At 36.2% G+C, this 21753-nt stretch overlaps 1 protein-coding gene across 2 annotated transcripts in view; it reads right to left on the reverse strand.

Annotated features, from left to right (window-relative positions):
* The window catches only part of MTR (5-methyltetrahydrofolate-homocysteine methyltransferase), a 1755520-nt gene that overhangs the window by 1306555 nt on the left and 427212 nt on the right, over positions 1 to 21753 (reverse strand). The gene's annotated exons all lie outside the window — the stretch shown is intronic.

Consider the following 21753-nt stretch of genomic DNA (forward strand, 5'->3'; position numbering starts at 1 on the left):
AGTGGGGGGAAGAAAGTCACAAGCTTCAGTGATACAGAAGTAAATGGAAAGTGCCACAGTCTTAATAAAAGGAAAATATCAGTAAAATGTAAGCTACTTTCTAGAAGATTTCATTTTAAATAACAACTCATTCAGTGAATGCAGATATTAAGGAGGTTTTGCAAACATGGTGGGATTGTCAAAAAAAACATCTATTTGCATTATAACAATTGGGTGCTGTTCCTCACTTTTCCCCCTCATTCTTCCCCACTAAATCTAGGAAAACACAGACTTGCACCAAAAAAGAAATGTCATTATTTCTGTGGACTTAGAGAAAGCATATGATAGGGTGCCTAGAGAGGAGTTGTGGTATTGCATGAGGAAGTCGGGAGTGGCAGAGAAGTATGCAAGAGTGGTACAGGATATGCACGAGGGTAGTGTGACATTGGTGAGGACTGCGGTGGGAGTGACAGATACGTTTAAGGTGGAGGTGGGATTACATCAAGAATCAGCTCTGAGCCCTTTCTTATCTGCAGTGGTGATGGACAGGTTGACAGATGAGATCAGACAGGAGGCCCCGTGGACTATGATGTTTGCAAATGACATTGTGATCTGTAGTGAGAGTAGGGACCAGGTTGAGGAGACCCTGGAGAGGTGGAGATATGCTCTAGAGAGCAGAGGAATGAAGGTCAGCAGGGCTAAAACAGAATATATGTGTGTAAATGAGAGCGAGGGTAGAGAAATGTTGAGGCTGCAGGGAGTAGAGTTGGTAAAGACAGATGAGTTTAAGTACTTGGGATCAACAGTTCAGAGTAATGGTGAGTGTGGAAGAGAGGTGAAGAAGAGAGTACAGGCAGGATGGATTGGGTGGAGAAGAGTGTCAAGAGTGATTTGTGACAGACGGGTACCAGTAAGAGTGAAAGGGAAGGTCTACAACAGGGTGGTGAGACCAGCTATGTTATATGGGTTGGAGACGGTGGCATTGTCGAAAAGGCAGGAGTCAGAGCTGGATGTGGCAGAGTTAAAGATGTTAAGATTTGCACGGAGTGTGACTAGGATGGACAGGATTAGGAATCAGTATATTAGAGGGTCAGCTCAGGTTGGACAGTTTGGAGACAAAGCAAGAGAGGCGAGATTGCGTTGGTTTGGACACGTGCTGAGGAGGAATGCTGGGTATATTGGGAAAAGGATGCTAAGGATGGAGCTGTCAGGTAAGAGGAAAAGAGGAAGGCCTAAGATAAGGTTTATGGATGTGGTGAGAGAGGACATGCAGGCGGTTGGTGTTATAGAGCAAGATGCAGGGGACAGGAAGAAATGGAAACATATGATCCGCTGTGGCGACCCCTAATGGGAACAGCCGAAAGAAGATGATGATGAAGATGATGATTATTTCTGAATCCTCACTTCAAAGGTAATCTCCGTCGTGGATTACAGTAGCTGTATGACATCTAAGCAATCCAGTCCTATGGCCACAAAATCATTTAAACCCTACTCTATAATGAAACACCACTGTCACAGAGGAAAGATAACATTTTGGTTAATTTAATTAAACCTTATCCCAGTGTTTCTTTTAAGAAAGGCCACAGCTTATCAGATTCTTTAGTCCGTACTAAACTTGTTTTCCTGTCTCTAACTATTCAAGAACAAGTTAAGGTTAAGTTTGGGAAATATTGTTGTGGAAAGTGTTCAGTATACAATTTAGTGGTATGTAACTTTACTAAAATTTAGGAATCAACTTTAGTCCCAAGCAGTACTTTTAACTGCAATACTGAAGGAATTGTTTATGCCCTATGTTGCCCCCTGGAATTTGTTTTATATAGGAGAAAGCCAGAGAGCTTTCAAAATTTTCAAAATTATTTATTTTATTTTATTTTTTATTTTACATTTGTTGACCGGGCTAGTCTAGCTGGATATATTTCCATTTTCAGTAGAGGCCCGGGGAGAAAAGCTTTAAGAACGTCAGAGACATCAGAAGAGGCCATTTGGAAAGCCCTCTAGGCTTACCCTTTAAAGAATTTCATGGGGGTAATGCTGCAACACTTACAGGCTGCATTTTGGAACAGGCAGTGTTTCACATAGAAGTGGTAATCATTAAGGAAAAAGTATTGGGTAAAGAAGGTATGTATATTTTGAAGTTTAATACTCTAGTCCCTAAAGGGTTAACCAACGAGTATAACCGAAGTACTTAATTAAAATGTTAATTGATTACGTTTCTTATTGAGGATGCTATATAATGTGATGGTTTGTTGTAATGAAATGTATTCCTTGAAGGCTGTTTATCGCCAAGATAATTGACACATTAAAGCTTTCTATCAGTATTTTCTCTGTGGCAGTGGTGTTTTGTTATTGGATTTTCTAGTTGTGTGGTATTTTTTAGACCCTATTCTATAACCTGACAAGTTACCTGGTACAACTGGAGAAAGTATAAAAGTTCCAGGATCAAAGAGCTTCAATGTCTGCAGCATAGCAGCAGACCTCAACAACTCTCTCTCTTCTCTGCATGTTATTACCTTCTTAGAGGAGGCTTTTGACTGAGTTACACAGAATTAAAGCCCCACTTATTATCTCAAACTCTCTACTTAGAATGCCACCTCCAGGAGCACAAATATAAGAGAAAAGTCATCCTCAATAAAAATTAATATCTACCATAATCAATTAATATTTACAACCAATGGCTAAGAACATGCAGCGAAAGGACTAGGACTCTTCAGCTGTGGAGTATCAGCCTTTATGATTATGTTTATTTCTTAAGGTACACCTTCAGTATGTTTCTCTAGTACGCTCTGACTACTACAAGACACTTGGCTAAGAATAAGCTCAGAGTACACACCTTGTTTCAAAAGCAAAGAGTTGGACAATACAGTGTGTCGAGTGAAAACAAGGCATGAAGACCATTGCCTACTGTCAGTGCAGGGGTCTTTTCCATTTGATATGGGGAATACCTCCCGCCCATCATTGGTAGTTCTGCTCCTGCCTTTCTGGATGATGTCAACAAGTCACACACCCATAAGGATGGGTAAGGATGAAATCTGAACTATCTACCTGGATCTGGGTGTCCTTCCATACATCTCAGCTACTAAAGATACATCTAAAGGGTTACCTGTTGGGTTCTAGTACACAGTGGAATCTGTCCTGGGGTGCTTTCCAAGATGAAGCAATTCAACAGTCTTAAGAACCTGTCCCTCAGTGTGGATGGTCATTTGTAAGGCCTTCAGTAGGCTACAGCACATCTTAGCATGAAACACCACATTAATTTTATTTGGGGTAGAGAAACTGGGATCCTTTTCTAAGATTTAACTTTTATAAACTGTGTAATAAATCATAGTACCTTGCATCTTTTTCTTTCATTTTTAATTAAAATGAAAAGACAAACAGTAAATATGTCGTCACTGGACTATCTGAAATGCTAGAAAGTAGTCTGTAATGAGTAACTTGGCATTTCTTCTTTACATATCGCCATCAAGGATAAAGACAGGCATATGCTATAAACACTGCAGCATACAGCTTTTTAAAATAACTTATTTTATGCAATGGGTTGTGCTGAAAATGTAATTAAAAGGGCAGCAACATGCATTATTTTGTTAAATTATTCACAGTCCAGCCCCCCGAATGTTAGTTTGTTTAAATGGGTGTGTGTTTAAGCCTGTTATTGCAGGTTTTTCCAGTACTGAAATAGCATACTATCCAAAGCAAAGTGCTATGTGGTGTGATGGGGCTATACCTGGATAGGAAGGAGGCTACATTCTGGACATTTGTGAGCAATTCTACTAATCATGGCTACACCACAGACAGCAGGTCTGCAAAATTCTAAAATTCTGTCTAACTCCTGCACTTGGGGGGGGGGTCATTTTCTGTTTATACACTGCATGATATTAAGAGTAAAAAATGGAGGGTGTGCTGGGATGCTGCATTCCCCAGTTAGATCCTATGCATCAAGTAAAACCAACCTGAAAAGCACAATGACACCACAGAAAAATGCACTACAATATAAAACTGTACATCTGCCCACCTTACCCTAAATGTCTTCCAACATGATGGTTGAGTATGCCATAAAACATGCGAGACAGTGGGAGGAAAATGAATAATCACTGCAGAAGGACATTGTCAGTCTTACTGCACAAATTCATAGGCATAGAAAGGTTATTTTAGTCATATGACAGTGTAGACCTTGCCAATACCCACCCTCAGGCTTTACCTCCTTTCTCAATGATGGAGAGGTTAGCTGGTCTGGGTAGATCTGAAAGCACCCATCCAGTTATCTGGGTTTAATTTAAAGAAAGATACTGAACTGCATTGCTTAACCTACAGAAGAAGTTTATTATACAGAAGGAGGGTTACTGAGTGATGACTCTTTCTCCCCATCGTGTTTGGTCTGTCTGCTTACGAAGGCTCACATCTCTTATTTTAGGGTTAGCTGCACTGTTTTACTCACAGATACAGGAGATCAAGGACCACTGAAGTTTTAATGGCATACTAAGTGAGGTATAGATCACCACTCTGCAGTCTGATAATAGGGCTTCTAACTTCTCCCAATAACCAAGGATTTTAAGACCAGAGATATTTTAGGTTAGGAAACTCCAGAACTTTTTGAGTTTGTTAATATGTAGAATGAAGTATATCTCAAAGGGGGTACTATACTCTATATTTAGTATTAATCACACCTATTATAGAGGAACATCACCTTTGGATCTAGCCAAATTACCTTTGGCTATTGATTGTGCTAAGGAGGAGGATTTCTGATTACAGTTGCCATGTGAAGACAAAAGGAGAGTAAACTATCAAACCAAGGGCCCAGGTCCCAGACTATCTTTTTTGTTAGCAAGGGAGTGTTAGTTATACTGCACATATTGTCAATAATGGCTGTTTGCTAAAAGACGTACTGCTATACTTTTTAACATTCAGGTTAAGCCCATTATCTGTACAGCAGGTATTAACCAGGATAAGCTCTTTCTGAAGGGTACAAATATCTTGGAGGGGGGTGTCCATTATACTCAGTTTGCAGGCATCTGCAAATCAGAGTAACTAGAGGTCCTGTTTGTAAGTTCTGAATGTAAAAAAGTAGATGTCAAACAGGAAAGGACCCAGTACTGACACCTTAGGGAACTCAGTGGCAACTATAGCAGTATTTGTAGAGGCATAAGCCACACAAATGACGTGGGTTTTGTCTTTCAGCAAACTGGCTATCAGTATTACCAGATCTATGTTTAAAAGTGAACAAGATCAAACAGGCATCATCTCCCCTTGATGAAATGGTTGCAAGTCAAGCCTAACGAGAGTCCTGACATCATAATGAATATTACTGGTTACAGTATACTCCACAGAAGAGTCCTGATGTCATAATGAATATTACTGGTTACAGTATACTCCACAGAAGAGTCCTGATGTCATAATGAATATTACTGGTTACAATATACTCCACAGTTTTACAGATTAGACTCGTATGGCTGACTGGTGTACAATTTCCAGGGTCTATGGCAGGCCCACCCTTGTGGAGAGGCATCACTCTAGCAGTACACCATTACTTGTTCAAAAAAATGTTGATACGAATATCAAAGAAAGGACCTCCCTCCACAGCACCTAACTCCAGCCCATGCCTTTCTAGGGACAGCAACCTATTGCTTTCCATCTCATTCTTCTCAGCTGTTTGTTTTAGACTTGAACTCTTATCCAAAGCCAGTTAAGGAATACTTTCAGACTTCACTGCACCTTATCTCGTGGATGAGGTTCCTTGTAGTCAAGTTCATTCCCAGATGTTAATCACCCCAATTTCTGTTTCTCATGCAAACTGCATCAGCAGTAATTTCAAAAGTGTGCATCAGCACCATTTTTTTTTTGGGGGGGGGGGTCTCCCTGCTTCAGTGTTTGTGTAACCATGGAGTTTGTATATATGAATTATGCAGGACTTAACCCAATGTGCGGGGGGGGGGGGTTGTCCCCTTTTTCATCAGGATGTGTTCCTGACAAGTTGAACTCTGCAAATTATGACCTTGTTAAGTTGAATGTCAGGGTCCCATTAGGGTCATCATGGGTTCTTTCAGCTAAATGAACTACAGTGTTAATAGATCAAATAAAAATATCACCACCTGCTTAGCAGAGTCTTAATGCAGATAAAAATGTTTACAAAGCATTTACGTACAGCTACTTATAAGTGTTTTATTTAAATCATTTTCACTAACAGCTTGTAGTACTGTGCTTCCACTAACCCCGAGCATCACTTCCTTACTGATACACCAACAATGGAAAATGTTCCGACTAGACAGAGAAAAGACCTCAGACAAACTTTTTAGATGCAATGCAGGTAAATTCTCCACCTGAGAAACACCTTCCAAAGCTGCTGCTGTGTCTCTTTTAACCTAAATCATACTCACTATCAGTTTTGTTGAAGGTATCTCGCTTTTTGCTCTTGATGGTCGTACTTTTGTTTTTGGCCAATATACCTTTTCAGCAGTTTTTTATGCATTCCATAGACTAAACTTATGAAATTAATAATTCAGTATTGAGAATTTATTGGCAAAAATAAATCCTTACTTGCTTCTGTTTCAAGTTTAGACAAGTGCACTTAGCAATACAAATGATAATCTCTCAAAGTATAACCTCTGAAGCCCAGGTTGGTCAGCGCTGTACAAAGTAGTTTACTGCTTGTAAAAAGCACCCTCACAGTTCTTCATTTACTATAGCCCATTTTAAATATTCCCTATTGACTTTTACATTACAACTCCTAGGTAACAGGACACCAAACTTAAATATAAAATAGGTTTGGTATTCACAGAGATTCTGTACCACCACATCACTGTGTATTTATTTTTATTAACCCAATGGCCACAACAATAAAATTCTAGGAAATGTACCACAATTACATTAGGAGTCCAGCATCTGATACCAGTTTCAGAAATTCAGTTTAGAAATACCTGGTCATTTCCCCAATATATTAATTATTGTGAGACTATCAGAAACAATAACTGTCTTAATCTGCATCACATGCTTAAGGGATACCAGGCTTAAGATCACTACGCTAGTAAGCAACATTCTAAATGTAAATAACTAATGTGCAGTTCTGGGGTTTGTGAAGAAAAACAGCAAGACTGCTGTCTTGGGAAATATCTCTTTCCAAAGAGACCATGTGATCTCAGAGACTGTGTATACAAGTAGCAGGAGGTGTGTGTGTGTGGGGGTGGTGGTGTAAATGGCGATACCTTCCCCCTTCAAAACTGATATTTTTTGGTGACCTAGTGGTTTGTTATCTTAACCATGAATCACAGCTGAGTGGCTCTGATGGACTGTGATTGATGTTCCCTCACACCTTCCTGATAGCCAACTTTATGCCTGTATCAGAACCTATTTTTATATACCAGCAGGCTTTACAATAATGACACTTGTGCATGCCAGAGATTATTAGGGCTAACTTCCTCACAGTGTTCATGCTAGTCACTTTATTTCATGGTTTGGGCATTCCACACACTAGAATTATAAAATTAATAAAACAGACTTAATCCTGCTACTGTCTTCCCTTTCCAAGGTTTCTCTGTTTTTATACGGGTTTTACATAAATCTTTGCTAGTATGTAATATAATCCATAATTTAGGATCTAAATTCCTTGCCACATTAACATTTGTGACTAGGCAAGCTCCCCATAGAAATGTTGGCACCTGAAATGCCGAGTGCCGAAAACCCAGGAAAAAAAAAAAAAAAAAAAAGATCAAAAACTCTTGAGAACAGTGAATCTTTAAACTTCTTTTTTGCAGGGAGGGGCAAGCCCATTATACCGCTAAAGTTATATATGCCAACCACAAGATCGCCATACCTTGGAGAAAAGGGAATACTCTGAGAAATGGCATCTCGCACCTAGTACATGTAAGTCCAATTGTTTGGCCATTCGGTTTTCATGTTTTGGGACTTGGTATAGCAGGTCCCAAAATTTCAAACAGTTACTGACTAGGCAGCCTGAAACAACTTTTTTTATGTGGCCAGTATTTACCTTTAATTAATTGTGTATAATATTTAGGCCAGATCTAAACCCAGTAGTGTACTACGTGGGTGGGCCATATACCCTGCAAAGAATTTATAATCTCCCTACAAGGAAGTGACAGTGAAAGCGAGGTCAGCTTGCATTGTCTACATGCACAGAAGAGACTATGCAATTAAAGACCACCTCTCCTTCCCACTGGATAAGGTATATAACTTGACTGCCATGGATCTACTCCTAGTGAGGCTACGGACTAGTCCCAGGCAACCATACTAAGCTGAGGAATGCACACACATAGAAGCAAGTACAAATATACCTTAAGCGAACACAATGCAATCTGTGCACAAATATACCTTAAGTGAACACAATGCAATCTGTGCACAAAAACAGCTAGAAGTAAAAGCAGAAACTTTCAATCTTTTATATGATGGACAAACAGACGATTCAACCGCACCTCAGCTACTATTATTGAATACAACTGTCTGAAGGAGAAATTCAACATCAAATATACATAACTGCTTAAGGCCTGTTAGAAACAGTATAACCACTGGGAATACAAGGTTGAAAGAGAGACGCCTGAGAAGTGTTAAGACTTTAAGTATTGCCCTCTCATCATCTACAAAGAAGTAAAGTGGAAAAGTTAATCATGACACAGTCCAAAGATATACAATGGGTTTAATGCATACTCATAACATTAAAGAAATGCGATTTTTCCAGATCCTAGGATATAAATAACTAGTTATTTAAGAGCAAATGCTGCATAAATAACTAGTTATTTAAGAGCAAATGCTGCAAGGATCAAACTCGGACCCTTTCTAGTTGAAGTAGAAGAAACTGAGTGAATAACTGGACATTGAAAAAACTTTACCACAGAAAAGTGAACACTGGCAATATACTGAGCTAAACTACTTCACTTGATAGGTATCAAGTTTATTCAAGCATGCACTGTAGTTACGCTAATTAAAGTAAGGCACTAGAGAACCAGTGTGAAAGTGACTTTTAGGGAACAGATTAAGACCTTGTAAGAAAATAAACAAAAAAGCTAATAATGGGTAAACCAAAGAAAGAACAGATATGCATAGTAAAAAATAAAGACTCCTATCCTGTATCTTGGTCAACTGACTTTGCCTCAAGTTTGAATCATAAGATATAACTTAAGCTTCAAAGAAAAGCCCAGTATTGTTCAGAATGTTACAGTCACAGATATTAAAACAAGAGGTAACCAACAGCATAGTATAGTAAAGTATAAACAGAGATATGTGTTTGAAAGAAGAGAACACTAGTGGTCTAGAACCTGGTGAGTTGTACAAGCTTCTAGCTTACTAGCACAAGGTGAATATGATGTTAATACCAGACTGGAAAAATCATAAAATTAAAGAAATTAACTAATTTTTAAAAGAAAGAAAGAAAATTTACAATACAGGAACCAGGAAAATAAATAAATTACAAACGGAGGTGACTTTCTCTCCTGTCTGTCAGAACATAATATATTACATAATGTGTGGATAACCCTAGCCAAACTGCTAACAAAGTCTTGCAGTCAAAATCATGTCAACAGATACAATACACGCTGAGTATTACAACCTATTATTACAATTTTTTGTTAATGACTATAAAGAAAGTAAATAGGGGAAGTGAGTACCATTTTGAAAGCAATGCACTACTGCTCTCTGAAGGAAAGGCAGGTCATATTCCCTCAAGTAACTAGTTCCCATCCAAGTACTCCTTTCTCAATGGCTGTATGCCATGGCAAAGGAACATATGGTACAAAATAACATTTGGGGATATAGCCTTAGTGCTCCTAAACATAAAATCAAACAAAAATGCCTCATAAAGAAGAAAAAGCAACACTGTGGTGCAGGCAAACTGGTCCTCCAAAAAGACTAGTATCCAATGTAAAAAAATATATAGGAGGCACCAGAACAAGGCAGGTACAGATAAAGTTTAATCCACAAACAAGATACAGACAATGGTGAGCTCTTTCGTAGCCAGAGCTACTTCATCAGACAGTTAAATAAGACAGTTATAAGATTATCAAATTAGACACAGTCAACAACAATGCTGGTGGTGTTGCTGCTTTGTACACACACTAGACAGCTCACTTCTCCCCGGCACCCTCCCCAACTTTCTTTAACTTGGAAATCCTACTAACCATGCTAAAACCAGTCACAAGACAATCACAATCGTGGGTATATACATACCCCCGGGTAAAATTGCTATCACATACGAGGCCTCCTCAAAAATCACTCATGAAATTGTAATATAGGGTGATACTGGCAAATCATACAATCTGAAAAATCCAGCCAATAATATACATCTGTACAAGTTCATCCAACTTATACACAAAATCACAGCCAAAGAATTAACACTGAATTGGATACTAACATTCTCTCCAAATAAAATACCATATACCATGATACTCTGTTACGTGATCACCTAGGCTGCCTGACAATCTACACCATAGGGTAGCAGAGCAACAACCCCAAAGCACACCATTACTGCCTGTTAACAAAACATACTAATCTTCATGAAGGCACTTTTATTAATTCATGAACACACTTATTAATATATTACATATTCTTAACTGGGAGTCAGTAAAGTCTCTTCCCCATAGTTGAAGCTGTCTTGGAGTTCAGCAAAACCTTCCTAGGTGTTCTAAACCCACAAGCCCCCATCAAAATAAAGAGTAAAAGTCAACCCTGCTCCATGTCTATCCCTAGCAACTAAACAAAGTAGGAAACAAAAAGGCAAAGCATACAAGGTCTGGACAAAAAAAAAACAGCTCCTACTCTACTAGACAAATAAGAAATGGAACAAAACAACTTATTACAAAGGATAAGAAAACCTACTAATCAGATTGTCAAAACATACCAATAATAATCCAAATCTGTTCTGGGCCTCAATGAATAAACTGTTAAATCTAGGACATGTTACAAAACCAACACCAAACACACACAAACAAAATTATACCACATCCAACCAATTTAATACCCACTTTATAAAGGCAGTGCAGTTATTAACCAACCAGATGACTAATCAAGCTCTTGAGGTCCCCACTCAATCAAATTTACGTCCTTCAGCATTTCTCCTTCCAGCCAGTTCCCACAGATGCCATCAATATATACCTCAAAAAAGTCCACTCAAAGTGCCCCTGACAATCTACCTGGTGAATATCTTAAAATAGCAGCTGAGGCTATGGCATAATCAGCTTCAATTCTGATATATCAATCCATATCTGAAAATAAAGTCCCTTCACAGGCTTCACTATGGAGAATATCATTAATTATTCCCTTGCACAAGGTCAGAATTAAAACAGATCTTTCAAACTACAGGACAAGTTCCATTTTAACTCTTCTAGTAAAAAATATTAAAAAAATGCATTCATAAGAACCTTATTAACTATCTAATGGATAGCCAGCTTTTGTCTTCAACCCAAAACAGCCTCTATCCTAATCATAGCACAGTTGTTTTGTTGAATTTTGTTAATACTTTCAACACCCATGGAAAAGCTGGAAGGCTACTCTTCACCATCTTCACAGACTTATCAAAAGCATTTGATACGTTCTTCCACTAGAAGCTCTTACATAAACTCATCCTTTGTGCTCACCAACTCTTCATAGCAATGGTTCAAAGCACAAGCAATGAAATGGAAAAATGATTTCTTTTCCTTCTTGCCACTGCTACAAAAATGATACACTAATTCAATAAATTGATGACTCGACTCTTATCTGTTCTGACAAATATCTTTAAACTCAAAGACCTTACACAACAATCCCTCTTATCGATTGAAACATGGCTAAATAATTCACAACTACTTCTAAACCCTAAAAAACTAAACTACTGCTCTTCATCCCAAAACGCATCTCTACTAAAACAGCAATATTCACTACAGTCTCCAACACCATGACAGAAAAAGTACACACAAATTTATTGGGTGCTATCACAGATAACCAGTTGAAATTCGATCACCATGTATCATGTTTTAAAAAAAATAATTAAAAATGAGGGGTAGTACACAGAGTAAAAAATACACAGAGTAAAAAACTACCACTGACATAGCCAGACAATGTATATTCTCTACTTTCTTACTGCAATTTTCCCCTATATTGTCCCAATCTTTACTAAGCTTCAAGTCTCACAAATGTACAAACTTGAGCAGTCATATAATAAAATAGCTAAATTTACAATAAACTATAACAACAGAACACACCACTGCCTAACTTTCAGATAATTAAACTGGTTAGAGCTACCACATCACCTAGCTCTTTCTCAGTTAACTACAATACACAGACATCTGTATAAGCTAGAAAAAGTACAGTTGTGTACACTTACCATAAATGTAGATGTTCGAGTGTATTTACTGTTGCACTCATAACATTTGGGTTATCTGCTTGAAGTAGCCCTCAGTCGGCCTGATTATCAAAGTCTTGTGTCGGTTGCTGTCTCATTTTCCATGACGTCAGGTAGTCGGGGGTATAAAGCATGCAGCCGACACCATTACATCAGTTTTTCTTGCCCCAGATGTCAGGTGCCCCCCTAATGGGTAGCATTTACATATATATACAAGGTTATACCTCCAACAAAAAAGCAAATACATCAAAAAGCTTTTAAACATAGTAAAAAAAGGAATAGAGGTATAGCCAAAAGAAGTCAGGGGGCTGGATGGAGGGTAACCAGGACTGCAACAGTGAATACACTCGGACATCTACATTTATGTTCTTCATCTTTCACTGTTGCAGTCATCATATTTGGGTAGATTTCCAAAGTTAAGGACGGGAGGAGGAATTTAGATAGCATTAGAACCAGCTACAAGGCCCTGCAAGACTACAGTGGTAAAACCAGCTCTGGATTTAGAGAAAATTGGCAAATGGTAATGCTTGGTGAAAGTATGTACAGAACTCCAGGTAGCAGCTTCTAGGATGTCCCTGGTAAGGACACCTCTGAGAAAGGTTGTAGAAGTAGATGCAGCCCTGGTTGAATGTAGTCTTATCCCCTGTGGGATAGGTTTTTCATGGTGCTTATAGCAGAAATGAATGCAATGGCCTATCCATTTAGAAATGGTTTCCTTTGAAATGGCCTTCCCCCTCTGCCACTGCAGCAAATGCCACCAGCAGCTGTTCTGATTTCCTGAGAGGTTTAGTCCTGTCCAAGTAAAATCTAAGTTGTCTGTGCACATCTAAGGAGTGCAGTATCTGTTCCCCTTTGTTCTGTGGATTAGAAAAGAAGGTTGGCAAATGAATGGACTGATTAAGAGCCACACTGGATACTACCTTGGGCATGAAGGAGGGATTGGTCCTGAGGGACACCCTGTCCACATGAAAGATGATGAAAGGCTCCACTGCCATAAGGGCCTGCAATTCAGACACCCTTCTTGCTGAAGTGATGGTTAAAAGGAAGGCTGTTTTCCAAGAAAGGAATTTCAACTTTGCATTTGCAGCGGGCTCAAAAGGAGGTAGAGTAAGTTTTTCTAATACAAAGTTAAGGTCTCAGGCTGGCGTAGGGACTCTCCTGGGTGGTCTTAAGTTTTGGCCCCTCTGAGGAACTGCTTGAGCAGTGGATGAGAGAAGAGTGGTGGTTCTGTGTTGTAATGAGCTGAAATGGCTGAGGCATGAATTTTGATGGAGGAAAAAGAAAGTCCCTTGTGAAGCATCTCAGTTAAGTATTGAATAATCTGAGGTAAATTGGGCGCTGCTGTGCTCATCCCCTGAGTTTGGTTCCAGGAACAGAATCTTTTCCATTTTTCAGCATAAGATTTTCTAGTACTAGGCCTCCTTGCCTACAGAATGACATCCAACACTTGTTTACCGAGGGATGGTAACAGAGAGATCAGGTAATTAGCCAGGCTGCCAGGTTCGGGGTTTGAAGCTGAGGGTGCAAATCTGGCCCTTCTGCTGGGACAGCAGGGTAGTGGTTTAAGGCAGGTGTCATGGTGCCAGCAGTGACACACTGCACAAGAGGGGGTACCAGTTTTGGCGTGGCCAGTCTGGTGCAATCAGTATCGTCCTTGGTTTGTCCTGTTTGATCTTTAGTAGTACCTTGGAGAAGAGAGGCAGAGGAGGAAAGGCATAAACTGATAGATTTTTCCAGGTGAAGGACAGGGCATCCACTTTCCAAGCTTGTTTGTGTGGAGTCCTTGTGCAGAATTTGTCCAATTGGTAGTTCTGGGGGGAGGTAAACGTCTATCTCTGGGCTCCCCCATCTGTTTACCAACATGTTGAATGTCTTTGGTTCCAGTTTCCACTCGTGAGGGTTCAAGAAATTTATGCTTAGATCGTCTGCCAGTGTATTTAGCTTTCCTGGCAGGAATTGAGCCGGTAGGTCCACTTGGTAGCTCAAGGCTGTGTTCCATAGAGCCATGGCTAGTCTGCAGAGAGGGTATGAGTGGGTTCCCCCCTGCTTGTTTATGTACCATATAACAGTGGTGTTGTCCGTCTTTACCATTAACTGTCCTGGAAGAATGTGGTCCTTGAAGGCTGTCAGAGCATTCTGTACAGCTAACATTTCTTTTTGATTGACATGCAGGTGCATTTGACTTGGGTTACATTTGCCCCGAATGCACCTCCCTGCCAAGTGGGCCCCCCATACAGTGGCGGCTGGTGACTTCAAATCAAGGGGGGGGGGCTGCACAAGACAGCTGAATGGGTGGGGTCAATGGGAAGGGGTGCAGCCAACTAGAAAGAGGAGGAGCTATGCTCAAAACCACAATAACTGTAACTTTAATTAAATACATTGCCCTGGGTACCAAACCAGCATTATGAGAGTCCAATCAAGACAAAATGAAGTGTAGAAGAAAAAAATATTTCAATGCACTGGCTGCATGACAGTTTACTTAATATCTAGATGGAAACAAAAAGGTTGTGAGGTATGAAAACATAAATTACTTTTTAAATACATTACTGGAATGCCAGTCAAAATCAAGTATAAGAAAAACAAGCAGCACTCAACTCAAACCACTTCTTGCACTGCAGTTCTAATTATAATTTATATTCAACTTTATTAAAGTACCAAGTAACATGCTGAAAGTAGCAATCTCAGTGATACCCCCACTTGTAAAAATGTTTCTTATCCAAAAAAGACCTGCTGCCTGACAACAACTATCTATTTGTTTCATGAGGAAAACATGATCAAAGTAAAAAAATGAAAAGTAAACAAGAAACAAGCTCAAGATACATTGCTTAAGCGATTACTGTACAGGTAATGGACCACACATGATAGATTGGCATTCTGTTTGGTTTACAGGTAAAGCCTGCAAAGATGACTGCAAGTCTCCAACAAATGTAATGAGCTTCTTAAAATACTGTAATCCTGTCCTTTATTACAAATACTGTCATATGCATTTCAATACCCAAGGCTTATACATTGTCTAGTTATGTAAGTATTCTCTGCATGGCAACAACAGAAATGCTTTCAATGTTGGCAATTCTTTAACAGTATGCTTATTAAAGCTTACTTGCATCTTACAATCTCAGACAAGCTTACCTGATGGTCATTAAAGCACTGCTACTTAAACACGGAGCAACAGGCACTTTCTGAGTAATAATAAGCATAAATCAACAGTATAAAAATATGACAGAAACCAGAACATTCTGAAAAATCAAGGACAGAATAAATGTAGCACTTGAGTCTACCTTGGATGGAAGCATACTCTGCACATTTATAATGCATAACTGCTCCTTGCCTTGATGGACACATCCAGAGTCACTACATGGGGGAGTGGGGTACAAGTATGTCACAATCTTGAAATGTCTCTGGTTGACTGTGATGGCCCTGACACATTTGTCATACCTCTCAACCTCAGAACAAGAAATATGGACAGAGCCATACATAGAAGTGGGACAAAGGCCCAAAAATAAGGACAATTTTTAAATATTGCACTTATAAACTTAGAAAGATAACAGAACAGTAGGTATTGCATTAGTATGAATTTTCTTTTTTTCAAAACAGGTTTATTGTTTTAACATATAAGAGAAATATCATAACAATTTTATACAAGTAATTAAAAATAGATATTATTATAATATTCAACAAAACAACTAAAGTATTTACAAAGACATCCACTACAATCAGATCAATTAATTAAACTAAAATACCATGCTATTGAAATTAGAATTTTTTTAACAAATTTTGTAAATTATCCCATACAATATAATAAGATGTTTTTCTAGTTGTTCTTGACCTAATTGTGTTTATTTCCATATGGCACACTATATTCATAACATTTTTAAATTCATTGAACGAAGGAGGTGTATCTGAAATCCAATTTCTGGTTATTATTTTCCTAGCCACTGCTAGAATAGACCATAACAAGGGAAGCTTAACCTTTTAACACTTTGAGGTACAGGTGTGTTGAATAATATAAGAGATTTAGAAATAATGAAATTATCTGTAAAAAGAGCCTGCAAAAATTCATTAACTGACTTCCAGTATTCTTTCAATTTTATACAGTCATAAAACATATGAGCCCAGTCAGCATTCATTTCTACATTACATCTCTTACATAGATTATCTTTATTATTTATTTTATTCATCATCAAAGGTGTATAAAAGATCTATGTAAAAATTTCCATGTATAAAGTCTCCAGACAATGGAAGACGTAGTTCTATAGGCAGATTCCAATATATATTGTTTATCTTGTTGATTTGGTGGGTCCCCATTAATAGAAGTGAAATAATTCCAGTATGTATCTACACTGTAAAAAGTTTCTTGTCTGATAATTTTATGTATGTATGAAAGTTTATCTTTATCAGAAACTTTATGTTGTAAATTTAATATCAAGTAATCAATCAGTGTTGGAATAGATTCTTTAACTGTTATAGACATTATATCTATTTTATTAATGAGATGTTGTCTAAAGGTCTGAACCTCTAACCAGCAAGTTTCTCTTAGATCAAATTCTTGTTTTAAGAAATCTAGATTTTTAACTTTATTATCAGATATCAACTGATACCAGTACTTTAGATCATTATCTATAGCTAAATGAGTTCCTTCAGAAGTAGATGACAAAAGCATACCCTGAGTATACATTATAGGGAATATAATAAAATTCCATTCCCTATACTTAGGGTGCATGAATATAAAGTTACGATAGCTAATAATAATATTTAATGGGTAACAAACCATATGTTTAGGTGTAATAGGTGAAGTACAAAATTCCTTTAGTAACCATAACATGGAGTTATTTACAATCATATTTTTATGTGTTAAGGAGATTTTCATGAAGTGCATACTAATTAGCTCCCAATAATCTTTCCATTTTGCGACATATGACTGATCTATTAATAAAGTAATAACTTTTACAATAGAAGAGATAGTATATAACTTAAAGTCTGGAAAAGAAATACCCCCTTGAGACCAGCTATTAGTATGTTTATTTAAAGCAATCCTAGGTCTATTAGGTGCCCATAGGAAATTTAACATTAGTGTATTCAGTTTCTTGATAATTATTTTTGTAGGTGGAAGTCTTATTGATTGTATTAAGTATAAAATCTTGGGGAATATTATCATTTTAATAATTGTAAGTCTCTCCTCCATAGTAAAAAACATATTATTCCAGGTATTAAAAAGATTTTGTATATTAAGAAAACAGGTATTATAATTATTATATATAACATATTTAATATCTTTAGATAGTATTATACCTAAATAAGTTATCTGACCTGAATTGGGTACATATTTAGTAAAATCACTAATGAGAATATTTTTTGTGTATATATAGGTAGTATTTTAGTTTTTTCTTCATTGAATATTAAACCAGAAATACTTTTAAAATTCATCATTTTATCAAATAGAGACTGCATAGAAGAATTAGATCCTGTTGATGTAATTAGAACATCATCTGCAAAAAGTTGAATTTTGGATGTTGTATTTTCATCTATTTCAAAACCCTCTATGTCAGTACTGTTTCTGATCAAATTAGCCCAAGGCTCCATTACTAAAGTGAATAATAGTGGAGAAAGTGGACATCCTTGTTTTGTACCTTTAAAATGGGTATTTTTGTGAAACATATGTTCCTACCTTAATATAAGCCAATGTTCCTTTGTATAAATGCTCAATTAGATTTACAAATGCATCTGAGAAGTTTGTGCATTTCAGTAAGGTAAACAGATAGTCCCAACTTACTGAATCAAATGCTGAACTTATATCAAGACTAATAAGTGTTAAATCTTTCTTTTTCCTATTTGCAAAATCAATTAATGTTAAAGTTCTTCTTATATTATCAAAAGTATTTCTATTTACAATGAAGCCTGTCTGATCTATATCTATAATGCCGGGATGATTGTCTTCAATCTATCAGCAAAAATACTCATAAACATTTTATAATCAACATTAAGTAATGAGATGGGCCGATATGAAGTACATCTAGTTGGATCTTTATTAGGTTTTAAAATTGGCGAAATAAATGTATATTGCCAAGATGGGGGTTATTAACTCAGTTTGGGCCAAAATAAAAACCTTATGTATTAATGAATATGTACTTTTAGAAAGAATTTTATATATCTCTGGTATAATACCATCATTACCCGGTGCTTTGTTTGATTTAAGCTTATTTATTTGTGTAATAACCTCTGTATATGAAATACTTTTGTCCAATAGTTTAATCTGTTGTTTATTAAGCTTTTTATTCATGTTTGTGGTTATAAACTCCTTTATTTTATCTTTAGGTTCCATGTTAATGTTATTATGGTTAATTTTGTGAAAGTGATTTCTAAATTCATCTAGTATTTCTGGTATACTAGAAACATTCTTCTTTTTCCTTAGAGAAAAGATTCTTTGATATGGTTTTGTTTATGCAACCTTTTTGTTTTATTTTTAAGTCTATGTAAGTATTTGGGGCTTATTGAATAAGACAAAAACTTGTATTTCTCTAAAGTTATTTTAACTTTATGAGTTAAAATTTCTTTGTATTTCTCATTTAGTTTGTTTATTTCTTCAATAACTTTCTTGTCCATAATATTTTCTTTATTATTATGTTTATAAGAGTCTAATTTACTTTGAATATCTAACAATTCCTTATCCCAAGATTTCCTTTTATTATTATACCATCTGATACTTTGTCCATATAGATATGATTTTAAGGCATCCCAAACATAGACAATGGAGACTTCAGGAGTATTATTTATGTCTAAAAAATGTTTTACCTCTGAAAGTATATATTCTTTATAGTCTTTTAGTTGAGTTAAGTATGCTGGTATCCTTTTGATCTGAACATTATGAGTATTTTTTATCATGAATTCAAAAACAATTGATTTATGATCAGATATAGGACATGAAATGATTTTGGAATTAATTAAATCTGTTACCATCTGGTTAGAAATAAAGACCCTATCTATTTTTGAATAAGTTTTGTATCTGTTAGAAAAAAGGTGTATGGTAATGATTTTGAATCTATCTGATTATTAATATCATTCAAATGATAAGAATTAGCAAAATCATTTAAATGTTTTGCATTAGATGTAATTCTTCTTTTTCCTATAGTGGTAGTATCACTTTCATGTAGTATACAATTAAAGTCACCAGCTAAAATATCTCCTATAGAGAATGATATGATCTTATCAAGATGATGTTTCACTGTATTAATACCAATTCCAGGTATCCAATATACATTAATTAAAGTGTAAGTCTTCCCATTAATTTGTATTGTAACCATACAAAACATTCCTTTGTCATCCTGATAAGACTTAATGGTTTTAGGAATGGGCATACTTTTATTCCATAAAATAGCCACTCCTCTTTTTTTCTGAGTGTGCTCTGAACTAACCAATACTGTATATTTGTTTGTGGCTAGTTTATCAATACATTTTTTCAAGAGATGGGTTTCTTGCAGGAAAACTAAGTTGGCCTTATGTAAATTAATGTATCTTATTAGGCTTGCCCTTTTACATGGATTATTCAATCCATTAATGTTTAAAGAAATTCCTTTTAAAGATGTCATTTGGCATTTTTAAAACTTAAGAATCTTATGATCAAAATAACAAATAACAACATAAGTAATGTTACATCTCCTCCTTTAGGTGTACCTTTAAATATAGCTGTATTTATTGAATCTCTTATGGGATTTTGTATAGGATTCAATTTTGTTTGTAGTGACAATGAGTGTACAAAATATATTGTGGATGTCAAAACTATATACATATAACAATGAACAAGTGAAAATAATGTAAGGATTAAACCTTGCATCCAGCCTGGAGTTATAAACTCCAACTTAGAGTAGTATTTACCACTCAAGTTAACCCCCTAGCCTAAGCAGCAGTACCTCAGCTACCACCTTATCAATTTAATACTGGTTATATTTAACTGAGGTTAACTGTTTTCAATTCAATTATCTAGCAAGACAAGACTACACATTTGGTAAAACAGCATCATATAAACTAAAATAAACTTTTTTTTTTTTTAAACTGTTCATACTACTATATACATCTATGTAATATAAAACACTTGTATTCAAATAGCATTCAAATAATCTTGATGTCAGAAATCAAGAAGAGAGAAAAATAAGTTCTAACATTCATTTAAATCAAAAACTTTGGCTAATATGATTCAGACATTACATATATTAAGATGCATCTATTTTCTGTCATGTAAATGCAGTGAACAGCTTCCAAAAAAAACCCTTGAATTGCTTGTATATGAGCATTTTACTTATACTCATTATTATCAATAGAATAAAATATTGTATTTATAGAAACTGTTATAAATCATACTGCATAGTTATGCAGATTCTCAGAAACACTTGCATTATTGTAAAAAAAAAAAAAAAGAAGAAGCCATCACACACACTCATATATACATATATATATATATATATATATATATATATATATACATATATATATATACACACACACACACACACACACACATATATATATATACACACACACACACACACACACACACACACACATACATATATATATATATATACATATATACACACACACACACACACACACATATATATATATATATATACACACACACACACACACACACACACACATATATATATATATATATATATATACACACACACACACACACACACACACACACACACACACACACACACACACACACACACACACATATATATATATACATCTGATCTCACTGAGTTGTGTCCAAGCTGAGCACTATCCTACTTGCTGTCCCTACAATAAATCTGTCTGCTTCATACAAAATAATGCACAGCAAACACATTTTAGTAACCAGATTTTACAACCATGCTATACTACTGCTTTAAAAATATATCACATGACAATTTCTTCCAGAATAGAGTTATAAAATTATTTATGCTTGTCAATCAGATGAATTAAATGAGTTATAGTAATGTATATGTTTGGAACATAAGTTTTTAACACAGATTATTATGCTGCTGTTAAGTAGATTTTCAAAAACACTTGAATAAATGTTTCATTTTCTATGCCTTCTAAAATAAGACATTTACTTACTACAAGAAACTGCATCATTTAAACTCATTATAACCGACATATTTTATGAATTATAACATAGATATTTAAGTAATTATATAAAATAACTCACATTTAGATGTTAAAGAGTTCATTTTCCTTCACATAGTCGCATTTGCATCAGTTCTACTTCCTGGTAGAGTGTTCTTCCTGAATCTGTGATGTGTCAGTGTGATATCTAGGTCAAAGGTTAGACTGACTGCTTTCAGCTTCTCTGTGAGAATTCTGAGAGTTGAAGCTTTTGAAGTAGCTCATGGACACTGTGCATGAGACAGCCCACATCCCAGATTGTCTCCCTTAACATTTTGGCGGAAACTTATTAAAAACTAGTGACAAACATT

Source organism: Protopterus annectens, chromosome 1.part2, assembly GCF_019279795.1.
Source record: "Protopterus annectens isolate FY-2018-M chromosome 1.part2, PAN1.0, whole genome shotgun sequence".
In the NCBI taxonomy this organism is placed as follows: Eukaryota; Metazoa; Chordata; order Ceratodontiformes; family Protopteridae; genus Protopterus; species Protopterus annectens.